Source organism: Mchenga conophoros, linkage group LG4, assembly GCF_057382185.1.
Source record: "Mchenga conophoros isolate Kocher_MC1m ecotype Shallow Benthic linkage group LG4, M_conophoros_male_GT1.1, whole genome shotgun sequence".
NCBI classification, from domain to species: domain Eukaryota; kingdom Metazoa; phylum Chordata; class Actinopteri; order Cichliformes; family Cichlidae; genus Mchenga; species Mchenga conophoros.
The window spans coordinates 6221636-6245716 of record NC_140529.1 but is presented as its reverse complement, the minus strand read 5'-3'; the positions used below and the strand labels follow the sequence as shown (position 1 = coordinate 6245716).

Below are 24081 nucleotides of genomic sequence, written 5' to 3'. Positions count from 1 at the left end.
CTTAAATCTGACAAAATTTTCTTGTTTTGAGCAAAAAAAATCTGCCAATGGGGTAAGCAAAAGTTGCTTGACTAGAATTCTTAAAACTAGCAAATTAATCTAACTGCCATATGCCTTTTAACTAGACAAAATTGTCTAAAATGTATGCTTATTTGAAGAAAATGTGACTTATTATAAGTAAAAGACACTTTGATATTTAGAAAATATGTACCTAAAATGAGTATTATGCTTTCTTGAACAAGCTGTTTTCAAGAATTATTTGCTTACTTTAAGATTCTACACCTTAATTTAGATTTTTCACATAAAAAAAACACCTTACTATAGGACAAATTTTCTTAAAACTGAATTGTTTCTTTCTTGATTGAGCTAACTATAAGAATTATGTTTCGACTCTGAGAACAATAATCAGCAAAAATTCCTGAGAATAAGACACCATCTCTTCAAAAAGCTACTAAAAATAAGGGAATTCATCTTAAATTAAGACAGCAAAAGCACTCTTAGTTTTTGCGCTTTTATTGACACAGCAATGGGTCAGTAACTCACTGAGGTCTGTTCCAGGAGAATCATGTCTAAAATTATACATTTCAACAGGGTACTGTGTAACATGGCCAATATAAGAAGTGCATATTCCAGATACTCTTAACATGAATAATAACAGTATAACACACTCATGGCTGGTATCAAAAATAAATTTTGCTGAAGCTTAAAACAATCACTATTTCAAATCCTATATTACATAACATTTTAGAAGAACAAGTTTAACGACCACACAAACAAACATGTGTTTTACATTTGAACAACTTTTCTAAAGAAAAAAAAAACAACCTCACTGACTAACACTGAGTCTGATAAACAAGGCAGATGGAGTCTGTCATCTGAGAGACTCACTCAATGAATGACTTCCACTCACCAAGCGCCTTCTTGTAAGAAGGGGTTGAATCTCGGTCATGGATGGAGTCTTTGAGTATTTCAGTTTGCAAGACAGACAGCAGCGTGGAAATGCACTTTGGATATGTGAGGTGGAGGGCATAGTAATATGCCATCAGATAGAGCAGTCCCTCATTAAGATCCTTCCGGTCAAAAGTGCTCACCGGTGTGGTTCCAACAGCTATCATGCAGTTGCCTTCAGAGACAAGCAGAACTGGACAAGCCAGGGGTCGCTGACGCAGGTAACCTTCAGGGTCTTCTGAAGTCTACATGACAGAAAAAAAGAGGATTAGAACAAGACCGTAAGAAACACAATTTTTGAGTTGCATTAGAGTTTAAAATAGATCAACTTTTTTTGTAGGTTTTACTAACATCAACATGTTATGGGGATCTGAACTTTAAGAATATTTGACTGACTCCACAGTAAAATATATAAAATGAAAACATGAGTAACTGCAAAATTCAACAATATATACACATAGAATATTCCAGCCTTACCTTTAGGACATGGAAAAAAGCCTCACTACAGATGCCCAGCTTCTTAGGTGGTACTGTGCTGGAAGGGAAGGGAAAAGCACGGGAAGGGCTCTGAACACAGCTGCTGCATGTTCCACTGGTTTGAAAAAAGAAAAATAAGACAGGGCAACACCATTAAGCATTGCAAATAATGTAATCTGCAAAGCATAAATGTAGACAAATCAAGATACTGTAGCATTACCTCCATCCAAAGTTTTTGGCGGCTTCATAACTTTCTTCATGACACCATAAAACTGCACCTTCGAGTAGAAGATTTCCCATCTATCCTTCATCTCAGAAATGTATTTCAAGTTGGATGGTTGAATAATTCTCCGCAGCTCATCAAGGACCTGAAAAATACAGACAGAAACCCAACTGAGATAGATCTGTCTAGCTCTGTATCTGGTCTTGACAATAAGTGATAACAATTTAAACATGAGGGCCAGTATTTAAGAAATTTGAAAATCATATCAAAATGTCCCCAAAGGAATAACAGGATGGCTAAAAGAAATAAGTGCGGCTTACATGATCCAGTTCTCTGAAACAAGGATATGCCTCTAGTATCTTCACTGCTCTGTCCTGCTCCTTTATAGCATCAGAGTTAATGAATTGTCTTCTAGACTCAAACTCCAGGTTCAGCAGTTGGGTAACAGCAGCTTTGTTTGGTTTTTTGGGCTTGTATATTTCTTGAAGTGTATTGTAGTGTCTTGCCTGGGTCTTTTGGCTGTCAAAGAAGTCAGCTGAACCAGCTAAACACACAGAGCAGAGGTGTGCAAATCATTTATTGCCACAGTAAGGCTTTATATATATGTTATTGGTGCAAAACAATAAAACAAAAATACCAAAATATATCTGTAAATTAGATCAACAAATTAACTAACCACCTATCTTAAAATTGTTCATTAATCCTGTGAAGTTGTCACTATTAAATGGAACACAAAGACTCCAAGATAAACAGTGAAGTAATTGTGTTCCATTGTTAGCAGAATTTTTAACAAAAAAACAAAAAGTATCGTCCAAACCACATTTACACTCAGGCTGTAATAAGAGGGTGCATCATATTATACTTACATTCTTCATCACTGCCATCCTGGTGGTGCACTGGGGTGCCCATCGATCTAACTGGTGATTTATCTAGAATACTAGTTGATGCACTGGACTCCCCACTGCGGTCACTTTTTGCAACGCTTTCATTCCCATCCTTTCTTGGCTTCTTCGCAGGAGGTTTTTTGTCTTTCCTTGGACATTTGACATTGGAGAGTCTCTTCATTAGCTTTTTATCAACATGCTCCAAACAGGTACAAACGGTAAAAATTAAAAGATGATAAGATACATCACTCATGATTAACACAGAGTGATATTGAGCAAATGCTACTTACCCACTCACCACACGTTTCTTTAAGCATTGGGTAGTACTCCATTAATCGCTTTGCCATGGCATCAACCTCATGTTTGCTGGGGTATCTGGAGTCGTCAGCTGCTCTTGCTATCGAAATCATGTTTGTCATGGTGTTTCTTACGAGTCGACAAAAGAGTTCCTTTGACAAAGGTTCAGCACACTCTGTCCCCAGCCGCTTCTTTTCAAAGTAAGAATGTCGAGCTTGCTCAAGTTCACTGTCTGTGAAGACTATGTACTCTGGGTTGGACATAGTCACAAACTTAGAAGTGCTGGGTTCCTCTCTGGAGAAGTCACCATCTCCAGTAGTTGTTAGCGTTTTTTCAGCAGCAGTCTTGTTCTAAAATAGTGTACATGGGGCTAATTTCACATAAAATTGCACAAGAACTTTAGGTCTCTAAATATGAAAGAAAGTACAACAAAATATCAGTAAAGTGTTGAACAATAAAAAATATGTATATTTAACAAATGTGTAGGCCACTTGATTTAAATCAAAACTAAAGAAGATTCTACTGTCTATCTGTTAAGTGAGTATTGGTGGAATTACTTGAAACTGCATAAAACAAGCTGGTGTGTTCTCAGTTTTATCACACAGCGATAGGACAGAACTTACTTCTTCACATTTGTGCACTGCAAGCCATAGAGCCCGACGCCTGAGGAAATGTTCAGGACCAGGAAACAGATCTTTGATGTCATCTCGTGAAAGTGATGAGAGCAGGTCTTCTCCAACATTTGCTTCTGCAATAGGAGTTTCCAATTATCACTACATTGCATTACCCTCATGTGCAAGCCAGCTGACAGCTTTGCTTGGGTAACAAACAGGATACACAAGAAACATAATTTAATATTTACCATTTAAAAACAATACTCTATTCCATTATATTCCCTCCTGACTGCTCCACAGGTTCTAAATTACCTTCCTCCCATTGACTGGAAAAAGTATTATATTTGTGATTCGCTTGCACCTTCCGTCCACACATAAACGGCGTTTTTGGTCACTGAAAACGGAGATTTCTAAAAACGCTTGCCAGGGTGGATATTTTCGAAAACTCCGTTTTTGCATATACTGTAGGTGCGGATGAGAAAAACGGAGAAAACGTAGCGTCAAAGGTGTGGGCCTTTTTTGACGTCACACTGTGCGCTGCGTTATTGTTTCGGTGAAATGAATTTCTACAATACTGTTACTGTTAATTGTACTCTCTGCAGTGTTTAAATGCTTACATATACACACACAGTTACTGTCCCTACACACATAGGACTGGGTTCTGCTTCTATGCCCCATCTTTCTTTACTATTTCCCACCGAGGCTTCTAGACTTCTGATTGGCCAACATGAGAGTGAATGAGAGTGCGAGCTGAGCTCAATCAGCACTCCTCCCTCGTCACTGGACCTACTGATACCTGGTGAAACACCCCTTACACTCGTGAATCTCTGCTGGTCTGGGCTTCAAGCTCTGCTTTCTTGCAGTGGCTCTGATGAATCCAAAATGGTCTCTCTGCAATTTTACAGGCTGTGGGTGTAGTCAATGACACTTGATAAGAACCCAATCGCCTGGTTTCAACCTGCAAGAGACTGGAGAAGCGTCGCACGGCAGTTTATTGTTCAAAACAATATCCCTATTTTCTAGTAGTTTCGCCATCCATTCTGCCAGAGTTGTTTCTCTGACAGAGTTGTCTAGTGGTTCACACTTGCATCAATTCATGCATCTTTTCACTGAGTTCTGATTCAAACTATCTCACTTCTGATTCTTTCCAAAAATTATTTCACATGTAACAATTTGTGTATGTGTGTTTTCTATTCATTAATGTAATTGTTAGTTATTTTCTCTCTTTATTTTACCTTCTTTTTGTTTACCTCTTTGTTTGTGACGTGGACATCCCTAAACCATCCTGAGTTCCGGCTTCAATTTCAACCCAATTTTACCCTCTATTCTCGCAGTCGAACTCGTCTGGGCTTCACCTCTCACTGGTCCCTGTCCCTCTCTTCACAGTGTCCTGTGTGGCCGTCAAATCTCCAACAACACAGTCTGTTTCTTCTCTGTTTCTCTTCAGTATTTTCTTTTTAGATTAAGTCCCAGCCTGGAAAAATATCACATTCAGTGCCTTTAAACAGTTATGTCACACTGTTCTTACCAGCCTCCAGTTCACCGTGCATTTTCCATCACGCGGTTTCTTCCATCCTGCTGCTGGTATCGTCAGTTGCACTGTCTTTTTGTCTGCTGTTAATTCTTCAAGTCCACGATGTTCTGTCGGTCTTCATCAGGAGATTAACTGTCCTATGAGCTTCTTCTCAGGATCGGGACAAGTGGGAGGTCAAGCTGTAAAATTTTAAGCCAAAATCTGGCCTTGTCACGGACCCGGTTCCGGGGACTCGGGGTTCGTGAACAGTGTGGACCTTTATTGTTATTAGTGTATTGGATGTATGTTTGCTGCACTGTGCTCTTGTGTTCCATGCTGGTGTGTGTACACGTGTGTGTGTGTGTGTGTGTGTGTGTGTGTGTGTGGCTGGAGGATGAAGGACAGCCACCTGCAGGCTTGATGGGTGTGGCCCTGCCAGCTGCTGGTCACGCCTAGCTTCCCACACACCTGCTTTTGATCAGGATCGTCGGGGGAGCTACTTAACAGAGCGATGGAGCTTCCTCCGGTGCAGGATCGTTGAGTTAGACTCCACGTCAGTGTCTCTAGTGTTGTTAAGTGTATGCCTGCCGGAGTTGGTGCCATAACGGCTGTGTCTGTTTTTCCTCAGGAGGACAGCGGAACACAGGACTGCAAGACACACGGAGTGTGTGAAGGCACAGGGGCAGAGAGCACGGGATACCAGCACTTGGGAGAAGGCATGTCACGGGAGTCGAGGGAGCACTTTGGAGAATTATTGTGTGGTGTACATTTACCTCACTGTGAATAAACGCACTGCTTGAACTTTGAGCTCCGCGCCTGGGTCCTCCTTCCCCACATCCCCACGGTCTGCCAGCCAGACCGTGACAGACCTATTTTTCCTCCCAATTCTGTTAATCTTACACTGTTAATCTTTTGCCTCTGTACTCATGTTTTTAGGTTGAGAAGACTCCACCTGTATTGACACACTAAAACATGTAATTAATATCATTTTATTACTTTCTAAGACATTCAGTCTCTAATTCCTCTGTTTTCATCTTGCAACGTCTGTCACCAGCTCACAAGCTGTATTCAGACTTCCTGTTTGACACACACACACACACACACACACACACACACACACACACACACACACACACACACACACACACACACACACACACACACACACTCTCTCTCTCTCTCTCTCTCTCCCTCCCTCTCTCTCTCTCTCTCTCTTCTCTCAGACTTCCTCTTTTCCCAAGAGTATTTTATCAAACATACTTTGAAAAGTAACTTGTGGGGATAGGTTAATTGGATAATCCAAATTGCCACTAGGTGTGAATGTGTGAGTGAATGTGAGTGCGAATGGTTGTCTGTCCCTGTGTGTTAGCCCTGCGACAGACTGGCGACCTGTCCAGGGTGTACCCCGCCTCTCGCCCTATGACAGCTGGGATAGGCTCCAGCACCCCCCACGACCCTGAAAAGGATAAGCGGAAGCGAATGGATGGATGGATGGATGGATACTTTGAAAAGTGAAAGAAAAACAATTTAAGCCTCTAATAATTCTCACATCACACACCAAAATGGAAAACCTAAAACACACCAGCATTTATTGCTGAAGAGAGGTTACTATTGAAAGTAATATATTGGTCTTAGGTATGTACAGTGCACTCAATATATATCAAAACTCAGTCAATTACTATAAATATAATGCAAAACTCAAAACTTTATTTATAGCCCCCTAATAAACTTAAACGGCGTCTTAAATACACGCATTCAACAATGTTCACAGCACCATTTTTGAAACCAACGGTGGTTTAAGCAGTTCACAGCTTCCACATTTGCATTTTCACACACACTCTGAACATAGCATCAGTCCTTTCACTCACTGTCAGCTTACAGACTCCCTCCACATAAGAATCTCTTATATTATATTACAAGGACGTCCAGTAATTACAACAACAATTATCAGGCCTGACATACTTAATTCCGAAAACCTACACAATTTTGACTAATTTAAATTAACCATCCAACAGATAAAAGTCCAACTTTTTTGTGATCAATTAACCAGTATCAGTTCCAAACTGTCTCTGGCCTCATTTAAACCCTAAGTGAATTTAAAAGCGTCGAACGCCCAAGGTCCAACCTCTGCTGCCCAAAAAAGTGCATATACCGTTCCAAATGGCAAAGTGATCCAATCACTAGCTATTTTTAACCAAGGTCCCAAGTCATTGGCAGGTGCTACCTGGGATAATCCTCACGCCGGAGGGTCCTTTTACACGTCTGTAAAGATAAGATACTAAGATACTTTACTTTAATTTGAAACAACAATCAAAAGTCCACCAGAACTATTTGACCGATGCAGGTCCAACCTTATGATCAATAGGGACTCAAACACATAAAAATGACCAATTACCTAACATCCTAAACACACATTACTTCTTTTTCCTCTTTTACCATGAAATACCATATCCCTTTTAACCCAGTACTGTCATTCTCCAAGTTTCATTATCATTACTTCAAAGTTTCTCATTGCTTCAAAGTTTTACTTTATTCTCAAGAATTTAGTTTTACCACTACTGAGCCAATTTGATAGTTAAGATCATCTACTCAGCGAACAGATAATTTAGAATTCATCCAATATGCACAGATTTGCTTTTTCTCTGAACAGGTTTGTGCCTACCTTTAAATCTTTTTAGGCCAGTCTTCTGTTCGCCTCGTATCAGATCCAACCTTCGGCCACATTTGTTTTCTCTGTTACACGAAGAACCGGGCGGAAACACCAAATATTAACCCCGATTCTTTTGTCCCCATGATAGAAGAGAGAAAACCCGACTCATAGTGGTCAAAACATTTTATTTTTCTTTTTATTCAATCATCTTCCGGAAGAGAGAGACCCCTGCACAGCCCAAATGCCAGTTGCAGGATCTCTAACATTAGAATTTTTGTAAATAAATAACCTTTTCTGCTTTAAAAACTTTCCTTTTGTGATGTACTGGAGGAGAATGGTGGAGCAGTGCAGCGATGCAGCTTTTCAGGAGTGGAGACGTTACAGTTATTTTTATGGTACAAAACGGCGAGTGCACAATGGCACAGTGGAAACTGTCCGGTAACAACCACATTATACTGCTAACACAACTCCTTGCAAAGGATCTGCAGTGACCGCAGCTTATCACAAAGTTAGATAAGAACCCAGAGTAATGATAACACTGAATAACCCCAGCCCCACAACCAGACCCTGTTGTTTACTGGTGATTTAATGAGCTCAACTCCCACCATATTCTAGAACACAAATATGGCCTTCATCAAATCAGGGAAGATGTACAGAAGGAAGATCAGACGCCAACTAGGAAGAAGCAGAATAAAAGCAACATTGGCTTTCCTTCTGTAGTAGGTTTGTCCAAGGATCTCCTGAGTATGTTTAACAAGCATGGCATTCCAGTGCACTTCAAACCCAACGACAGCTGCAGGACAAGGTTCACCCCATGGAGTGGTGAAACTGAACTCTGCTTTCCAGCTTTCCAAAAAATGTGGTTAAATCACAATTCATATTAATTTGGGATTTAAGAAGATGGAGACTTACTTTTTCACATAGTTTCAGTTTTCAGTTTCAGTTCTATTTGTCATATGCAAGTTAGCACAGGGTCAACATCGCAATGAAATGTATTTGACGAGCAGAAGACAGTCACTCAGCAGAATGGTACAGTAGAAAAAAATAAAATAAATTAAAATAATAAAAAATAAATAGAAAAATAGTAAGAGCAAAATATTAATAAGATGTAGTAAAAGAAAAAAGAGATTTGTAGCCCTCACCTCAGTAGTGATGAAGTGCTTTGAACGCCTGGTCAGAGACTTCATCATTTCTTCACTACCAGACACACTGGACCCACTACAGTTCGCTTACCGTCCAAATCGTTCCACAGACGATGCCATCTCTCATCTCCTCCACACATCACTCACTCACTTGGACACTAGAAGGGGGAATTATGTTAAAATGCTCTTCATAGACTACAGCTCTGCAGTTAACACCATAATTCCCTCCACACTCACCACCAAGCTGGAGCATCTGGGACTCAGCTCATCTATGTGTCAGTGGATCTCCAACTTCCTAACTGGCAGACCACAGGCAGTAAGGATGGGCGGACATGTCTCAGCCTCCACCACTCTCAGCACTGGAGCCCCCCAGGGGTGTGTTCTGAGCCCCCTGCTGTACTCTTTGTACACATATGACTGTGTGGCCACTACCAGCTCCACCACCATCATCAAGTTTGCTGACGACACCGTCGTGGTGGGCCTGATCTCTGATAACAACGAGACGGCCTACCTGAAGGAGATTAGGAATCTGGAGAACTGGTGCCAGAGGAACAACCTCCTTCTAAACGTCAGTAAGACAAAGGAGCTGATAGTGGACTTCAGCACTAAGCAGGAGAGGAACTACCAGACCCCCGTCATCAACGAGTGCCCAGTGGAGAGAGTGGACAGCTTCAAATACCTCGGAGTTCACATCACGCAGGACCTGTCATGGTCCTGTCACATCAACACCGTGGTGAAAAAGGCCCGACAGCGTCTCTACCACCTCAGACGCTTGAGAGACTTCCAACTGCCCTCCAAGGTGCTCAGGAACTTTTACTCGTGCACCATAGAGAGCATCCTGGCGGGAAACATCTTAACCTGGTTCGGGAACAGCACCATGCAGGACAGACGAGCTCTACAGAGGGTTGTGCGGTCAGCTGAGCGCACCATCCGCTCCGAGCTCCCTGACCTGCACTCAATCTACAGCAGGCGGTGCTGGACCAAGGCCAGGAAGATCGTGAAGGACCTCAGCCATCCCAACAACAGACTGTTCTCTCTGTTGAGGTCAGGAAAGCGATTCCGCTCCCTGAAGACCAACACAGAGAGACTGAGGAGGAGCTTCTTCCCGCAGGCGATACGGTCTCTCAATCACACCACCACACAGTACTGACCCACACATATGGTTCTTACACACACACTGGACTTTCTGGACATTGTTTTTGCACACATTGTTTTTTTGCACAACACTGGTCACTATATTCTTCATTTCCGGTTAATACTTGTACAGCTGCTGTTATTGTGTATATATTTATTTATATTTATATTTCTTCATACATTCTTATATAGTTCTATATTGTGTATTGTGTATTTTGTTGTAGTTATTTTATTTTCAACTTTAATTTATATATTTATCTTTATCTTATTCTTCCCAGTTAAATTTACCCTTCATTCTAATTTGTGTTGTACAGTTATTTCATTTTTAACCTTAATTTATATTTTATTCCTTCCTAGTTAAATTTACCCTTTTTAATTTTTCATATTTATTTCCCATCTTATTCATAGCCTTTTCCTTTTTTGTTCTCTTTAGGTCACGAGCAGTTGTCCAAGCATTTCACTACATATCGTACTGTGTATGACTGTGTACGTGACAAATAAAATTTGAATTTGAATTTGAATTTGAATTTGAGATTTTCAGTTAACTGACTAAATATATATATATATCTACAAGGTGGGCCATTTATATGGATACACCGTAATAACATGGGAATGGTTGGTGATATTAAAGTCCTGTTCGTGGCACATTAGTATATGTGAGGGGGCAAACTCCTCAAGATGGGTGGTGACCATGGATTGTCTATGGTGTGAAGATACGAGATGTGCAGCACCTGAAACTACGGATACTGGATGCCTGTGCTGGCATTTCTCCTGCGGTGTTGCTATCAGTGTGTGAAGAGTGGGAGAAGAGGGTTGCATTGACAATCCAACACAATGGGCAGCACATTGAACACATTTTATAAGTGGTCAGAAACTTGTAAATAACTCATGAAAGAATAAAGTTACGTTGAAACCAAGCACACCATTGTTTTTCTTGTGACATTACCAATAAGTTTGATGTGTCACATGGCCCTCTTCCTATTGAAAAAACAAAAGTTTTGTCCAAGATGGCCGACTTCTAAATGGCCACCATGGTCACCACCCATCTTGAGGAGTTTGCCCCCTCACATATACTAATGTGCCACAAACAGGACTTTAATATCAGCAACCATTCCCATGTTATTACGGTGTATCCATATAAATGGCCCACCCTGTATATACAAATATATGTACACACTAGTGATTAAATAAAGAAAATCTTAAATAGGAATGTAAGGGGGGAGGGGGGCCAGATGGGATATTGCACAGGAATGAGCAGCAGTACAACTAAACAGTACAAAAGTCTTTCTTTTTTGTGGCAGTTGTTACAGTATTGCACTTTTTAAAAATATAAATATCAACAAAGTGGAGTGACCAGTGCAGATTATACCGAGTACTTGTGAAGGGTAGCTTCTGAGTGCGTCCTGTGGAGTGTGTGTGTGTGTGTTTAAGTGTTGTGGTTGAGGTGTTGTATGGCTTGGTGGTAAAAACTGTTTTTGAGTCTTGTAGTCTGAGCAGACAGGCTCCTGTAACGTCTGCCAAATGGTAACAAGGAGAAGAGCTGATGTGCGGGGTGGCTGTGGTCCTTGATGATGCTGTGTGCTTTACGGAGGCATCGCTGGAGATAAATGTCCTGAATGGCAGGAAGCCTCGTGCCAGTGATGTGCTCTGCTGCCTTCACCACCCTCTGTAGTGATTTACGGCTGCTGGCAGAGCAGCTTCCGTACCAAACTGTGATGCAGCTCGTCAGCAAGCTCTCGATTGCACACCTGTAGAAATTTGAGGTGATGTTGGCGTGCATGCCAAACTTCCTCAGCCTCCTCAGGAAGTAAAGCCGCTGGCGAGCTTTCCTGATAGCAGCGTCTGTGTGAAGGGTCCAGGAGAAGTCCTCAGTGATGTTGACTCCAAGGATCTTGAAGCTGCTGACCCTTTCGACCTTGACACCGTTGATATGGATGGGCTGGTGTTCTCTGACTGGGCGTTTCCGGTAGTCCACTATCATCTCTCTAGTTTTGCTGATGTTGAGAGTCAGGTTATTTTCCAGGCACCACTCGTACAGCGCCATCACCTCCTCTCTATAGGCCGTCTCATCATTGCCTGTGATGAGGCCTATGATGGTTGTGTCATCCGCAAACTTGATGATGATGTTGGACACGTGTTTAGCAACACAGTCATGTGTGAACAGGGAATATAGGAGGGGGCTAAGCACACAACCCTGTGGCGTACCTGTGTTCAGGATGAGTGATGAGGAGGTGTGCTTACCAACTCTCACCACCTGGGGCCTGTTTGTGAGGAAGTTTAGAATCCATCTGCAGATCGGTGTTCCCAGCCCAAGGTCGACGAGCTTCGTGGCAAGTTTTGAGGGGATGATGGTGTTAAATGCCGAGCTGTAGTCGATGAAGAGCATCCTTGCATATGTATTCCCTTTCTCCAGGTGAGTGAGGGTGGTGTGTGTTGCCAGGGCAATGGCATCCTCTGTGGCTCTGTTTGTCCGATAGGCAAACTGAAGAGGGTCCAGTGTGTCAGGGAGGGAGGAGCAGATGTGACCTTTGACCAGCCGCTCCAGGCACTTCATAATGTCAGTGCAACAGGACGGTAGTCATTCAGACAGGAGACCACTGATTTTTTGGGAACGGGAATGATGGTGGATGCTTTGAGGGACTCACAGAGCCCGGGACAGCCCACCCGAACCCACCACAGAGAAAACTGCACCCACCCCGTCATCCACTCATCTTCCAGACTACACAAGACAACAGACGCCCAGGCTGAGATCTTCCTCCACCTCTCCTATATCTCCCACTCCTGCAGAGAGTTCCTGAAGAGAGGAGACCTCCTGCAAGATGTGACAATCTCCCCCACCAGTTGAAGAGCCCCCCAGGTGGCTCGATGCACTGGCGGCACCCTGCGCCAGGGCTGGGTCCCCATACACCCACCCGCCCACAACCCTGGCGACACACCAACCAGGACCCAAGCCCCCAAGGCCCACCCAGGGCCCCAGCCCAGAGACGGAGCACCCCCTGAACCCCACGCCCATCCAGGACCCACCCAGGGGCAGCCAGGCTACCAGGTCAGTAACCCACGTCCGTCAGCACAGATCCTCCCCTAGCCCCGCTGCACGCAGCCACGAGGAAACCGTCACCTAAGAGCCAACAGAGCCCTTAAAGGGCCATGACCGCAACTAGGGCTGCACGATTAATTGTTAGAAAATCGCGATCTCGACTCATACTTATGTGCGATCTCATTTCCAAATGACAACAATTTAAAAAAAAAAGAAAAAGAAAAAAAGACGACGACTATTGTACTGCATTTTGATCCGGGACGTAATCTGCATGAAAACAAGCGCTCACTCTTCCTGCTCAACAAATGACAAGGGCGGAGCCTTATACCACGTGATACAGAAGCTGTGCCGTGTGATGCTAAAATTAGCAGGGAAAAAACAACGGAGAGCACGTCAGGGATGACGAGAAAGTGACAGGAGAAAATCCGTCCTGGTCAACCACCCAAACATCAATAACGGGAACCTTATACAGCGCTTCCCTATACCCGTCGAACTCCCACAGGCACAAAGAAATTACGGAGGCTATCACTTATCACCTGACCAAAGATATGGCTCCCATCAACACTGTGGGATTTAGGGATTTAGGAAAATGATCAACACCCTAGACAAACGCTACACAGTGCCGTCCCGCAACTATTTTTCTATTGTTGCACTACCTGCTCTATACACGCAGCGTCGAGCAACGGTGGAGACGGAATTTCAAGCAGTACAACATTTTGCGGCAACAACAAAACGTGAGACATTTGTTGTTTTTATGTTTATTTATTGTTTTTATGGTCAGTCTCAACTGTTACGAAGTTGATGTGCAGTTAATAAGTGCAATAAATATTTATACTGGAAAAGAAAATCGTGAGAGAATCGTGATCTCAATTCTAAGCCAAAAAATTGTGATTCTCATTTTATGCAAAATCGTGCAGCCCTAACCGCAACCCCGGGTTGAGTCCCCCAAGGAAAATGCTCCTGGGAACCCCCCGACGCCCCAAGCCTGTCCCTACCCCCACACCAATCACAACAGCGAAGGTGGGACCAAACTATGACCCCCCACCCCCACTAGGTGATGGATGATCTGATGTGGTGGCAGAGGCTGTATCAAGACTAATGTAATCTAATAGATAAAAATAATCTTAATTCTAGAAATTATTTTTCCAGTTCATGAGGACTGTTTTCTTGGCTATGCATAGGGCAGTGAAAACCATATGGGCGATATTCTTTTCTGTAGTGACATTATCTAAGCTGCCCAACAAACACACTAAGGGGGAAGTTGGAATGTTACATTTCAGACACTTCGATAAGTCTTCACATATCTCGCGCCAAAACTTCTGAACTGGTGGACAGAACCAAAGAGCGTGGATGTAATTGTCCGGTGAATTGGTTTGGCAGTGTGAGCAGTTGTTGGTAGACGTAAAGCCCATCTTGAACATCCGATGACCTGTATAGTGCACTCTATGTAATATTTTGTATTGAATTAATTGAAGACTGGGATTTCTAATTAGATGAAAGGTTTTTAAGCAAATCTGAGACCAGAAGTTTAGGTCTAAGTTAACTGATAAATCCGCTTCCCATTTTGCAATAGGAAGTGATATTGATTCATCTGTTTTAGAAAGCATTCTGTATATTTTGGATAGTAATTTGGGGGTTTTAAGAGTAAGAAATTGAACCACACTTGGTGGTGTTTGTAGTTCAACTTGACCCGGTTTAAATTTCTTTTTTACTATGGATTTAATTTGTTGATATTCTAAAAATCTTTTCTTGTTGATCCCATATTGTGTAACTAGTCCGTCAAATGAGATAAATTCTGTTCCTTCTAGTATATGTTCTAAATATTTGATTCCTTTATCACTCCAATCTGAAAAGTTTATCATATTATTGTTTTGTGATTTGTCAGGGTTGTTCCAGATAGGTGTACGTTTGCATGGGATTAATGAAGACGCCGTCAATTTTAGAAACTCCCACCATGCTGTCAGAGAAGAGCTGATGTTGATGCTTTTAAAGCATTCATGTCGTTGGATGTTTGAGCTGATAAATGGTAGGTCTGAGATCTCTAGATTATTGCAAAGTGCTTGTTCTACATCTAGCCAAGGTTCATCTAAGAGGGTGTGTTTTAGCCATCCTGAGATAAACTGAAGCCTGTTGGCTAAGAAGTAGTGCTGAAAGTTAGGCAGTTCTAATCCTCCTTTATCCTTGGTCTTTTGTAGTGTTTTTAAGCTTATACGTGGGGGTTTATTTTTCCTTGCCATTTTTTCTCTCTAACGTGAAACCCATCTCTCCATGTGCCGCCTGACAACGGAGGTAGTTTTTCCTCAAGGTGACTTCTGGGGGAAGCCCATTGAAAATAAGGAGGAAACAACTCATAGGTAGGAGTGTTGGGGTTGAATTCAGAAAGGTACACAGCACCTCACCACCAACTGAGCATATCTCATAACAGGAAGCTACATTTCTGAGGAATTATGAGAAGTCAGTAAAGTTTCCATTTCAACAACATTATTAGAAATTATGTGAAAACTGATGCCCAGATAAGCTGTGTTTTTTATAATAACAACAACAACAACAACAACTTTCAAAAACTGTCCAAATACTTTTGGAAGGTAGTGTAACCTGCTAGACTTGTCATTTCTAACAGTGCAGCGATGTATTGTGTAATTTCTGTCATGGACAGATTTATACATGGAGTGTACAAAAGGATTACTGAACTAATAATCACTGATAACGTAACCTTGCATAGACTCAAACTCCATTATTTGCTTAGACTGTAATGACAATTCGTTGCTTACATTCTGAACCAGAGTCAGAGGTCAATATTTGCTGAGTGAGGAGTTTTCATGCAGACAGAAAGCTGGTTTCACGTAGCTTTCTCCATCTGTGCCTCCATTAGAACAGAGAATAGTTATACAAGCAGCCCAAAGCAGGACAACCATACACGCGTACAGTAAGGGGACAGCCACACACAGATGTGTGTGCTCCACACCATTATACACATATACTGACACTGGGCCCCTCGTCAAACTGAGTGTACAGTGTGTATGATACTGGATGCTTCACCAGCATCCAGATCAAAACAGAGAGCAGAGCCGCCAGGCAGAAAGATGAGAAAGGAGGAGAGGCAGGAGAGCCAAAGGATGGGCGGATCATTTGGCCCTCCTAACGGGAACAAGAAGAAAACAAGCAGTACATGCCTGGAACAAGAAACAGAGGTAAGGATGAGGAGGACGAGGGGGAAAATAGAGTGGACGTAGATATAAAATGTATATGAATTAGCTGGAGAGGTTCTTCTAATGGTTGCATAGCAACTATTTGAAAACAGAGCTCAAGCTGCCAAAAGGGGAATAACATACAGCTCTCCTTTCCAAACGCTCAAAGGCAAAATAATTCTCCCAAATGTGCAACACACACACACACACACACACACACACGTTAGCTTGCACATGCAAATCCTACAATGCTTCCAGATGTGGATGAAGACAAAAAACATATTATGACCATCTACCAAATATTGTTTCTTTGTAGACTGGAATTTTTCTTTTGGAAAGTGAAAAGATGCTCAGTTGGATTGAGATCTGGGAATTTGGAAGTGAAGTCAACACCTCAAACTCGTTGCTCTGCTCCTAAAACCATTCCTGAACATTTTTGCTCTGTGTCAGGGTCCCTTTACTGCTGAAAGAGGCCACAGCCATGAGGAAATACAATATGCATGAAAGGTTGCACATCACCTACAACAACACTAGGTGCTAGGTGGTAACAAAGCAACATCCACAATTCTGTGTTATTGTCGAAAAAATATATTGTTTTTGTGCTTTAAAGTGGTATAAAAATTTGATCCAGACATACAAGGAAATTACAAAAAGGGTAAGTATGAACTAAAGCTGTACTACTTTAAAGGGTTGCTCACTCACCTTTATACTACAACTGCTACTACCAGTACTGATTCATTTCTCATATCCATTGACCTGTTCAGACCTCATACTTCCCGGCTGAATGCTGGGATGACCTTTCCAGGTAGCTTTGGGCTTAAGGGGTTAAGGCGTGTACGAAAAGTTATCTCATTTAGCTCTGAGGCAACATCAATGACGTTTTATTAAATGCAAATATGCCCTTCTGTAATTTACCAAGTGGAACGTGGCTGTGATCCTCTCGAGAGCCAAGGCTGAGTTCCACTCAGCCAGTCATTTTCTCTCCACAGCATAAATAATGGCAAGGAGCGGGTGCCACATCAGTCTCGTTTGTGGAACATTTTTTGCTTTAAATGGGTTTTTAAAGTGCCGTCGCTTTGGTGTGAAGAAAAAAAAAATGCATAAAGGGAGCAGTTAGAAGCCCTCAGAAAGAGGCGGCTTTTTGACATGCCCGAGATAATGAGACTGCACTTTGTAGGGTGGGAGCACTTCATCTCTGTCTGCTTCTTAAGTGTCACTCTGACACTCACACAGCCGAGGGGAAAAAACAGCCACAAAAAGTCTCACGTCGAGCCATGATGAAAGCGCTTTTAGAACAATCGCTCATCAGATCTGTTCCCATTTTCCGAACGGATCAAGCCACACTGAAATCCATTTTATTTTCCTTGTTCTGCGCTCGGTGAAGCATTCTCTCCACAGGAAGCTCATTGAAGTCACACAAGGTGTCAAAGCAGTGTCACTATGAAAGCTCGCTGCTCCTGGTTAAGCCATCATTTAAAAAGAAACATAAAAAGGAAAAATATAACCTTAACTTACCCTTTCTTACCCTGAACAAAAAAACAAACTATCAGATTCTTGAATCGTGCACACCGGCCAATTTTGTTCTTGCTGCTGTTATGAAACAGAATGACTCCGCTCTTACTCTGTATAGAGAAACATGCTTAGCTCCGAGTGGATGATGGAAATAAGCAGGAGACATTGTGACTACAGAAACTGAAACAATAATCTCAGTCTTCGATTGGAGCCGTGCTGGGGGCGGAGTCTGTGAATTTACTCTGTTGGTGTCATAGCCCCTGTAGGAGTTCAGAGTTAAGAGGTCAGGAGTTAATGTTTCCATTGTAACACCTCCAGATTTGACAGAGAAACACTCATTTTTAACACTCGATTTTAACTACTATCATTTTACACCTCAGAGTTACATTAAAAGAATGTGACTCTACTTAGAGTAAAATTAACTCTACTTTTGCAAGAAGACTATTAACACCAAAACATTTAACACTTTTGAATTTGCTGTGTACCCTCCATAAAGGATCAAGATCAAGGCAGCACAGAGTTTAGTTAGCCCACTATCGGAGCTTCAGAAAGGTATGATGAATAAAGATATGCCTAAGAAGTACAGCAAGCTGGCCATACTTGAGGCCTTGGAACACTCAGTGTTGGGGAGTAACGGAGAGCATTTACCAGCATTACACATTTAAAATACAAAATATGTTCAGTTACCGTTACCGTTTAAAAAGGTGGTATTCATAATACAGTTACTTTGTTGAAATAAATGGATTACATGGCAGTCCTTTCCTGTTTCATATGTTAGGCTATGCCCTCTCTACTTGTGATAGACAAACAAAACAGGCATTAAGAGGCTCTAATGCCTGGGTCTCAATCTCCCGGCCCATGTCACCCCTACTTGTGGCCCACATAATGACATGAAGAAACATTTTTAAGAATTATTATTCAAAAAATGATTTAATATGAAGGCAACAGGCAGAGTGCTACAGTCCTAAAGAATGTAGCCTCATGGGCAGTGTAGTCCGTGCTGCAGGGAGAATGGACTGCCATACCTGTTATGTGTCTTTGAGCGCGAGGAGGGAGAAAAAGGAGAGTGGAAAAGTACGAGCTGTCTCCGAGCAGAAACGGGAGCTGCAGCAAAATCGCTGGTGTGAAATTAACACTGTGAGTGTTAAATTTAACACTAGAAAAGTGTCTATATCTGTCCACTCTTTTGAGTTTTAAATTAACACTTTTCAAAGTGTTATATTTCTAACATCTACCCATTACAAAGAAATACAAGACATTAACATTCCAAAATACTTTGTATTCAGATACACCACAAGTAAACAAGTTATACAAAATAACAGTATGGGACAATGTACATTTTGTCATCAGTGCCATTTGAAAATCGCCTATCATAAGGTCTATAGTACACCAGATCATCTACAGAGATCAGTGCAAAGACATCTAATCCATCCTCAATAACAAATGCATTTAAGTGATCATTGAAATATATATAAATATACTGTTGAGACCTTACAAGTTAGAAGATAAGCATTGAAATCTCTAACAATTATATTGACAATCTTACTGAACAAAGGCATCTCATTTTCAACACCAGAACAAACATACATCCCAACGTGATATTCTGTACCATAACTTTTGACCCAGGAAGCTGTATAAACACTAGAAGAAACGTCAAACGTTTTATTCAGTGCTTCACTGCGTTTAAGCTGCTGGCCAAGACTTCATTAATGGAGCCAAACTGTAATCTTTTAAATAAAAATTTTCAAAATGAAAGGCTAATTGATTCTGATGTTTTTTTACTAGTGTTTTTGTGATATTTTTTAAAGTTCTTTACAGATCTTTTGAAGAATTTGTGCTTTGCTTCAAATCTCATGCACCACATATGTATGAGTGGCCCAATTTTTCTAATGCAGCGTGGGTAATGGATCATTAGGTGGTGCTTTGGAATCAAACTCCGTTCTGGAAAAAGAGATTTGAAAGCCTTGTGATGATCGGCAATCAGATGTTTCAAATAGCAAGTCATGCCATGAGTTATAATGGGTGAAAAAACAATGTTCACAATTTGAACTAACAAAAGTAGCAAGTTCCAATGTCCATCATTTCTGCAAACGATATCACCAAAAATCAATGGGCTATTCCGCAAAAGACACCATGACTGCACAGCATTAAGCCCAAGATCTTTGCTGTTGTCATCCAGTTTTAGCCCACCTGGCCTGTTCCTTCTCTGTGCATATCCGTAGTTAAAGCTTATAATTCTCTGTGACAATGAATTCAAGGATATCAAAGAGGTCTTAATCAAGTACTGAAACACAAGCTTTAACTCATACTGCACCACTCCCTCTAGTAGATCATGCATTATGTCTACAGCATAGTTGTCTGAAATATGGACCAGCTGAAGTGAATTGAGTAAACAATTTCTTTTTACACCAAATGTTGAGACCAAAGCAGGATTTCCTTGAATGGCACCACAGTGTTTGTAATGAAGTTCTTTGTAACGCAGTGTTAAGCCTACATGATCTTCACTAAAAACTGACTGCAACTCTGTCTTATCAGTTAAACAAAATCTACAACAATAGTTTGCACTAAATCTTCTTCTTCTTCCTAGCGGTTTATATCTCGCGACGCAGGGTCCGCTATCTTGCATGCCTTCCTCCACTTCTTCCTATCAAGGGTGTCTAGTTTGCACTAAATGATTCAACAAAACCAGAAATGCTATGTAAAGCCAAGTTGTCACCTGTAATCTGAAAAAGCGAACCTCTCACAGGTGTGGCTGAAAAGGGCATTCCTTCAGTCTCTAAAATCTTTAGATCATCAACAAGTGGCTTTAGGATAGGATCAAACCCATATTTTTTTAAGTCTTCTGAATGAAAAAGGGCTACAAGATGAATGTTCATCAACACAGAACTTAACTCTGGTGGCAAATTTCTCAAAACAAAATAAATACAACCAAGTTTGTGCACTCCCCTTTTTGAGCCTAGAGGATTAGCAGTTTCAAAATCGTCATAGTAGAGCTGGATCTGGAGAGCATGTTCTTGTTGTGAGAATAAACTGTGATTTTTGAAGTAGGAGCCGTCATTTAAATCTCTGTAAAATCCCTCCATGTTTAGTTTTGTTTTTTGGAAACTGCTACAAAGTTCACTGTTTCGAAACATAGATGAAAGGGATCTGTCAATGGAAAATTTTACTTAGTAGTCAGTATAATCTTTTAATGATATGAGTTTACATATGGTAGAATACTGCATGTAATCATTTGTGTTTAGAAGTATATAGTTGGTGGCATATTGAAAGAATGTCTCATCCTAGGAGGTCTGTAACATTCCAGGGTGTTCTGGCTTCACCAGGTCATACCTTGTCTTATTGTTTTACGGTAGGATTAACGTAGCTATGTCTGTTCTAGTCTAAGTGCTTTTTGTTTAGATGAACTGCTGGACTGGAAGTCCAGCAGGTTTAGGGAAGTCGTTTATGGGGACACACACACACACACACACACACACACACACACACACACACACACACACACACACACACACACACACACACACACACACAGGCACCCACTGAAGTATAAATAAAGACCGGGGCAGTTTCTCAGTGCGAGTCTCAGTTTCTGGAGGCTGCCCTTGCTAGCAAGAAATTCTGCGTGTTTCTCTTCTCTGATTCTCTACTGAAGAAGTGTTTTAGAGTATATCTCTTAACAGGATCCCATGATAGGAACGTACATGAATTTATCATTGACAGGAATTTGCCTGTATGTCCCTGTTGTTCTATCTTTGCGCACATCAAAACGCACACCAAGAACATGCTCTATGGCATAGGTGTTAAACTCTGGCCCGCGGGCCAAATTTGGCAAAGCCATAGCAAATGACTATTAGAGCTGGCCTACTGGTATTATACAGCTAATGTATATATTGTTTAGTATTAAGCTTTGCTTGTTCCATATTCAGTTTTTCAGCAAAACGTGTTTGAGTCCATAAGAAAAGATTCATTCTTTTTTATAATTCAAGTATTTATTAGATTTTGCATTTTATAACAGCAAATACAGAGATGCAACAACCAAAAGCAAGAAGCAAACAAACAAAAACAAACAAACAAAATAAATAACTGAAATAAATAAATAAATAAAAAAATGAAAAAAAACACAACGAAACAAAACAAAACAAGTGAGGTTTTAACATATGTTGTCTTAAACTCAAATGTCCAAGTCAGGTAGACATGTAGGTGCAAAAATTGTCCCACTGTTCCAGCGCAGCTTCTGTCACATGATGTATTTTTCCCAGCATCTTTTCGCACACAACATTCCCAATCATTCTGTCTTTCCACATTTTAAGCGTTGGAATATGAGAGTCCTTCCAGTGTTCCAAAATGACACGGGCACAAGTTACCAATGCAGTACTTAACACTCTAAACTGGTGTTTACTTAATTGCGGCACCTCTCCTTTGTCTCCTAGTAAACATAATTTAGGTGATCTGGGTAGGTTACAAAGTGTCCACCCCTGCAAATAATTCAGTACAGTGTTCCAAACTGGAAAAACCAGCGGGCATTCCCAGAGGGCATGTATCAGAGTACCTTTGGCTTTTTGGCATTTCCAACACAAGTCATCTCTACCAATCCCCATTCTATACAGCCTTGAAGGAGTATAATAGTATCTGCTAAGAATTTTGTATTGAATAAATTTTCCCCTGGCTTCCCTAATGTATAATCCATTGTTCGACAATATAGAATCCCATGTATCTTCATCCATTGTACGCCCTAGATCCCTTTCCCATACTTTTTTCAGGCTCTTATTTATATTGTTTTTAATCCATGGGCAAATATTATACCATTTCGCAGCTGTACACAGAAATGGGGGTAGTAGCATGAAATTCTCTATCGAGTTACTTTCACATGTTATTGTAACTCCTCCTTTTAAACAGTTTCTTATTTGCAAATACTTCCAGAAATGACTGTTACCCTCTAAACAAAACTTTTTTTAATATCCTCATACGACATGAAAACACCCCCTTCAAATAGGTCACTAACAGTTCTGATACCTCTTCTCAGCCATTGTGTCCAGTAAACAGTCTGCTTACCAATTTTAATTTTAGGATTATACCACAAGGGGGCATACTTCTGTACATATGGCACAAGTTTATATTTCTTATGCACCTCCAACCATACCATTTTCGAAAATTTCAAAATAGGGTTTTGCGTCTTACCGTGATTATTCACTTTTTGTGATAAAATATCAATTGGTGTGAATGGAGATGCAAGCTCTTGTTCTATTAAAATCCAGTCTATATTATTTTTCCCTGCCCAATGTTTGCCTAATCTAGCCATTTCAAAAGAGATACTATAATACTCTATATTGGGCAGGGCTAGTCCCCCTTCTTTCTTAGATTGGGACAGTCGATTTATGTTAATACGGGGTTTACCACCCTTCCAAAGAAAATCTTTTATCATATTATTGTAGCTTTACAACATCCGTCGCGGGATACACATAGGCAGCATTCCTGTATAATAGTTGATGAGCGGTGCCACAACCATTTTAACTGTGTTCACTTTTCCCCACAATGTCAAATTTAGTTTACTCCATTTACTCAAGTTTTTATTGATCTTGTTTAATAATTTTCCCATACTGTTAGCCATAATATCCTCAATATTGGGGTCCAATTCAATTCCAAAATATTTCATTCCCTTGTCCACCCACTTAAAGTTAAAGCCCGATATTAAGTTATGACTGCAAGCCTGGGAAACTGGCATCGCCTCTGATTTATGCCAATTAATTTTGTACCCCGAAAACATTGAGTATGTATTAATCACCTCTAATAGTTTTGTGATAGAATTAGTTGGGTCTTGGTTTAATATCAGCACATCATCTGCATACAGGAATAATTTGTGTTCTCTGCCTCCCCCAAATACACCTTTAATCTCTGCATTTTCTCTGATTTGAATAGCTAATGGCTCTAAAAATATTATAAATAGCAATGGGCTTAAATTGCATCCTTGACGTGTTGATCTGGAAATACTAAAAAAAGGAGAAAGTACCCCATTTGTAAATACAGCTGCTTCTGGACCAGAATACATGGTTCTAATCCATCTGCAAAAATTGTCACCTATTCCAAACTTTTCCAGGGCTGTGAACAGAAAGTTCCACTCCACCCTATCAAAAGCTTTCTGTGCATCTAAAGATATAGCCAATACAGGATTTGTGTTATTTCTATTCAGCCACAGCAGGTGTAGTAATGTCCTCATATTATCAGAAACAGATCTATTCTTGATAAACCCTACTTGATCTTGATGAATAATTTGTGGTATTACAACCTCCAACCTTGTTGCTAAAACTTTGGATAGAATTTTGCAATCCACATTGATTAAACTTATTGGTCTGTAATTACCTGGATCAGTTAAATCCTTGTCGCCTTTTGGAATTAGTGATATTACTGCCTGATTAAAACTTGCAGGGAGTCGTCCAAATTCAAAGGCTTCATGTACTACTTCAG

The 24081-nt window shown here is 41.0% G+C and overlaps 1 pseudogene across 1 annotated transcript in view; it reads right to left on the bottom strand.

Annotated features, from left to right (window-relative positions):
• Window positions 1–512: 512 nt before the first annotated feature.
• The window catches only part of LOC146575402 (uncharacterized), a 52639-nt pseudogene continuing 29070 nt past the window's right edge, over window positions 513–24081 (bottom strand). Inside the window, exons 2-8 of the transcript XR_014892118.1 lie at window positions 3453–4917; window positions 2823–3179; window positions 2515–2731; window positions 1969–2192; window positions 1646–1793; window positions 1426–1540; window positions 513–1193 (exon numbers count right to left, since the gene is read on the bottom strand). The product of XR_014892118.1 is annotated as an uncharacterized LOC146575402 (transcript). The remainder of the gene's footprint in view (window positions 1194–1425; window positions 1541–1645; window positions 1794–1968; window positions 2193–2514; window positions 2732–2822; window positions 3180–3452; window positions 4918–24081) is intronic.